The sequence below is a fragment of the Lolium perenne genome, chromosome 3, assembly GCF_019359855.2.
Source record: "Lolium perenne isolate Kyuss_39 chromosome 3, Kyuss_2.0, whole genome shotgun sequence".
NCBI classification, from domain to species: domain Eukaryota; kingdom Viridiplantae; phylum Streptophyta; class Magnoliopsida; order Poales; family Poaceae; genus Lolium; species Lolium perenne.
Window position 1 is genome coordinate 24,998,037 of NC_067246.2, and position 5,415 is coordinate 25,003,451.

The following is a 5,415-nucleotide window of genomic DNA, read 5'->3' on the forward strand; positions in this document are numbered from 1 at the left end:
GTGCTGGCCCGTCGACATTAGCCGAGCTCAACGCCCTCACGGTAATTAACTAATGTGTACATCAAGTTAATATATTAGTTTCGTCATCCTTGCCCTCTCTCTAACGCCATACACATGTTCTCGCAGGCGCTCTCGACGCCATGCACCTTTTTGATGAGAGTAAACGACGAACTCAAAGACGTCGCGAGGGGGTCCATCATTCGGCCCCTGGATAAGAAGTGGCACACACGAGATATGGCGGATGACGTTTACCGGGTTGAAGTGGATCGGGCGTTACCGGGCTATGAGGATTTGTTTCCTCCTAATCAACCGCATGGTGCCGATGACGATAGCCCGTTGAATCTGGCCTCACTGAAGGGTTGGGTACTGCTATGGCCGAAGACCCTAATTAGGATCAACACCTACTCGGGGTCGACGGCAAGCAAAGACAAGCACCTTGCGGCGCCACATGTCAACGTCCCTCCACGACAGCCAGCGGCGCCCGTGGTCATCGCCCCACCAGAACGGCCAGCTGCGCCAGAGGTCAGCGCCCCACCACAACAGCCAGCTGCGCCAGAGGCCGAGGAATACGAACGTGACAACTTCCAATGGGATATTCCTACGTCTTCACAAGTTGTCCATGAGGATGCGCCGGCTTGAAATATGTGTGCTCCAAGAAGTCGTTCGATTCTCAAGAAACGGCTGAGGAGGAAAATCCTGAGGAGGTCGCCACCGCCGCCGTCAAAAATATGTTGAGCCCAAACACACTCCGTGCTACGGCCACTACGGCGATGGAGGGTCCATCAGTACAACCCAAGAAGAGGAAGAGGCAAAATAAGAAGGACGCCCAAGACAAGGCGGCGGCGGCCAAATCCAAGGACAAGGTCCCACTCCTTGACAAGTTGCCAAACAATTGGCGACCTCTGCATCACTTGGGTCAACCGATGCTGCCGGAGCATGTCGTGAAGAAACTCACCCCGGATATGAGGAGCTTGCATGAGACTGTCTTGCATGTGGAGAACCTTCTTCTCAAATCAAAAGATCCTGGTTACCCTCTCTTCGTGGCGAAGGTGCCAACTGGCATGAAATTCGTCGAGAAGTACCCCGCGGACTTGTGCTTCATCCGGTTCAACGACATCTTCAGCATCTATCGCATGCAAGCGCTCCACTTTAGTGTGGTTCGCCTAGTTGCTCTTAGCTTGTCTTCCCGCATTGTTAAGGAGGGGACGCCGACCATCGCGATAATGGACCCCTTCTATATGCGGGAGAGCATCATCTCGCAACCCCGGGGACCGCGCGATTGCCACCCAAAGCAGGTCGAGGATTTCATGCCGGCGAACATTAAGAAGGGCGCCATTCTCATCCCTTACTTCCCGAGTAAGTAATCACTCGCTAGTCCCCCATCACCATTCTATCCTATATCTCCATTTGCATTTCCAAAGGTTAATCCGTGTGTTTTCCGCAGACAAGTTACTGCACCCTCATCGTCGTGCACCCGCAACACTCGCATGCGCCTATCTCGACTCGGGTAGGGACCGCAAGAAAGACTACTCCCACATCAGGGCCCTTCTCAATGATGCTCTCACCGGCTTCGCCAACAAGGCAGGCCCCCTCAAAGTAGAGAGGAAATCCCGAGGAGGCTTGGTCTTAACCCACACAACCAACTTCCCCTGCCTCAGGCAGTCGACGCCCGACAATGGGATGGACGCGTGGTACGCCATCCTTCAGATGCAGGAGTACATAAAGTACGCAGATGACATGTTGCTGCCAGAGAATCTCGTAAACAGGTTTGCAAACATGGCGGATGTCCCCGATAGAGAGATTAGAAAGAACTGGGGTCGCATCCAGCAGTTCATTTGCACGATAATCCCGCAGGATGTCAACAATAGGTCCGGCGAGTTCTTCTACGGCTATGGTCTACCACCTAATGACGAGATAGACCTCCGCTTGGAGATGTCGCGTGATGAGAGGCCGTTCAACTCGCTTGAGGGCTGCCGTCCATTCCCCCCTAGGCGTACAACCTGATCCTACGACGGGAACACTTGCTAAAGCTTGAACGATATGTCCTTCAACTTCCGTACTGTAATAATTGCTATATATTCCCATAGAATCGACTAGTTGCTTTTATTTAGTTGTATGAATGTGCATGTGAACATGTGTCTGTAGTTTCATTTACTTTGCTATATATTTCAAGATTATGGCGTACATAGCTTAATAATTATTTGCATTTACTCGACCACTACTTGCCTCGTATTTGGAGTTCGCCGATGATTAGAATGTTCGGTCAATCGTACACTCGGGGTGGAGCCGTGAGCCTTGGTGCGACGGCCACAAGTATCAATCTATTGTGCATCCTACCTAGCCTCACTGACTCCATCCCTGGATGTTAATATTTGTTTCGACCGACAAAGTATGAGGCACGCTATTTAATTCGTACTACTTGTCTTCTATTTGAGTTCGCACTTCTTAATTGCATTGGCCGATGATTAAAATGTTCGGTCACTTGTACACTCCGGGGTGGGGCCAGTGAGCCTTGGTGTGATGGCCACAAATATCAATCTATTGTGCATCCTACCTAGCCTCACTGACCCCATCCCTGTATGTTATTATTTATTTCGACCAACAAAGTATGAGGCACATGCTATTTAGTTCATACTACTTGTCTCTTATTTGAGTTGGCACTTGTTCATTGCATTGGTACTAACGTTTTACTTGTCTTGTGAATGGAGATGCCGACGACATATGTCGTGTACAAGGGGAGGGTTCCTGGAGTCTACGACGACTGGGAGGACTGTCGGAGACAGGTGCACCGTTTCAGCGGCAACAGCTACAAGGGATACCCCACTAGGGTGGAGGCGGAAGGAAGATACGCCCGTTATCTAGCGGGAGAGATGAGGGACATGAGGAGGAACCGGATGAAGACCATGGCCTTCGTGATGATGGTCATGACCATGTTGGTCATGTTCTATGTGATTCTAGTTTAGGTTAGGACCTACATTGTGAGGTGTATGACGATACTTGTGACGACTATGTACCAAGACTTCTAACTTTGTGAAACTTCGTCGTTCGGTGTTGCATATGCACATGTGTTGTATGAATCAACACATTCCGAAACGAGACTTGCGTATTTGTGTACTGATACCGAAATGAAACTTGGCTCTCTATGTGCTTCTCATATTGCATGTAATACTGTATAAATATGAACTGCGTTGTAAATATATACTGCTGTCAAATATGTATTGTAATATGCTGGAAAAAAGAATTTTCGAATTAATTGCCGGCGCACCTAAATGACATACTGCCGGTGCACGTGGCATGCGCCAGTGCTGGAAGCACTACTGCCGGCGCACCTGATTGTGCGCCGGTGGAATATATCTTTGCCGGCGAAGCTTGGGTGGTGCGCCGGCAGTAGCTGACATATCGCCGGCGCACTACCTGGTGCGCCGGCAGTGTCCATTTATCACCGGCGCGTTCGCACCGGCGGGCTCCTGGTGCGCCGGCAATGGGCGTTTTAGGTGCGCCGGCAATGGGCCTTTTCCTAGTAGTGTCATGCATAGAATACGAATAGTGCTCTCACCTTGTCCTAATTAGCTTGGATTTACATGGATTATCATTGCATAGCATATGTTTCAACCAAGTGTCACAAAGGGGTACCTCTATGCCGCCTGTACAAAGGTCTAAGGAGAAAGTTCGCATTGGATTTCTCGCTTTTGATTATTCTCAACTTAGACATCCATACCGGGACAACATAGAAAACAGATAATGGACTCCTCTTTAATGCATAAGCATTCAACAACAGATAATATTCTCATAAGAGATTGAGGATTGATGTCCAAACTGAAACTTCCACCATGATTCATGGCTTTAGTTAGCGGTCCAATGTTCTTCTCTAACAATATGCATACTCAAACCATTGGATCATGATAAATCACCCTTACTTCAGACAAGACGAACATGCATAGCAACTCACATGATTACCGCTCAACAAGCAACTTATAAGAAATAAGATACATAAGGTTAGTGCCGGAAAATGCATATAAATGACATAAAGTGTATATAAAACATGTGAGTATCATCATAAAAGTAGCATGGAACATAAGAAATTATAGATACGTTTGAGACGTATCACCCGCCCCGTCGTCGCCTCCCCTACGCCGCAGCTCCTCCTGCGCGCGCATCCTCTCCTTGCGTTCGGCGGTGGCCCGACAGCTTCGTTCCCGCCGCGCGTCCTCCTCCGCCCTCCCCTACTGCGCCGCCTAGAGGGAGAGCGCGACGGCGCGTAGAATCTGCGCCTCTTCGCGGGCACGGGCGTCGTCCTGGAGCTTCTTTTCCGACTCGAAGGACTCGACGAGCGCGCGTTGCTGATCGGCCGTCTCGTCCGGGTGCGGCCCATCGTCGTCGGACCACTCGAACTCGTCGTCGTCCTCCACCTCGGTCTCCTCCGCCTCGGTCTCTTCCTCCTCCATTGGCGCATCGTCCTCCACATCTGTTGGCGCCTCCATCATCGCCGCCGCCAACACGTCGGCCTCCGCCGCCAACTGGTCCGCCCGCCTCCCCCAGATCGCCGCCAGCGCCTCCTCCCGCTGCCGACGCTCCTCCGCCGCCAGCTGCTGCTGGAGCTCGATCGACTCCCGCCGCCGGCGCTCGATCGACTCCCGCCGGGGCGGTTCGCCATTGCCACTGGTGGTGGAGGAGACGGCGGTGGAGCGACGAGGGCTGTGTTTGTTGCCGGCGGGGTGTGTTGGCTACCATTGAGCCGGGAGACCTTTTACAGACGCCGGCGTCGGGAAGAAAGCGCAGGAACAGGCTGTTATCACCAGAATTTGACCGAGTCAGAGGTGGGCCGCGATCAAGATGGACTTGAAGAATATACATGGAAGGAATACGTGAATCGGCCTTTATATGCAAAGTTTGGGCTAGTTGGCCCGTGTATCTGTAATATAGTAGATCGCATCTTAGATTGAAAGATAGAGTTTAACCCGTGCACGGTTAGGTGCACGCCTAAATTAGAAAGTCCCCTGGACTATAAATATGTATCTAGGGTTTATGAAATAAACAACAACCAACGTTCACCCCAAATCAATCTCGGCGCATCGCCAACTCCTTCGTCTCGAGGGTTTCTACCGGTAAGCATCATGCTGCCTAGATCGCATCTTGCGATCTAGGCAGCACAAGCTTATTTCGTTGTTCACGCGTTGCTTGTACTGAAGCCTTTTTGATGGCGAGCAACGTAGTTATCTTAGATGTGTTAGGGTTAGCATTGTTCTTCGTATCATATGCTGTCGTAGTGCAACCCTTATGCATCTAGCCGCCCTTACACCTATCTTAGGTGTAGGGGCGGCACCCCGCTTGATCATTATTTAGTAGATCCGATCCGTTACGGTTGCTCCTTGTTCTTCAAGGATTAGTTTAATATCTGCAATAGTTAGGCCTTAC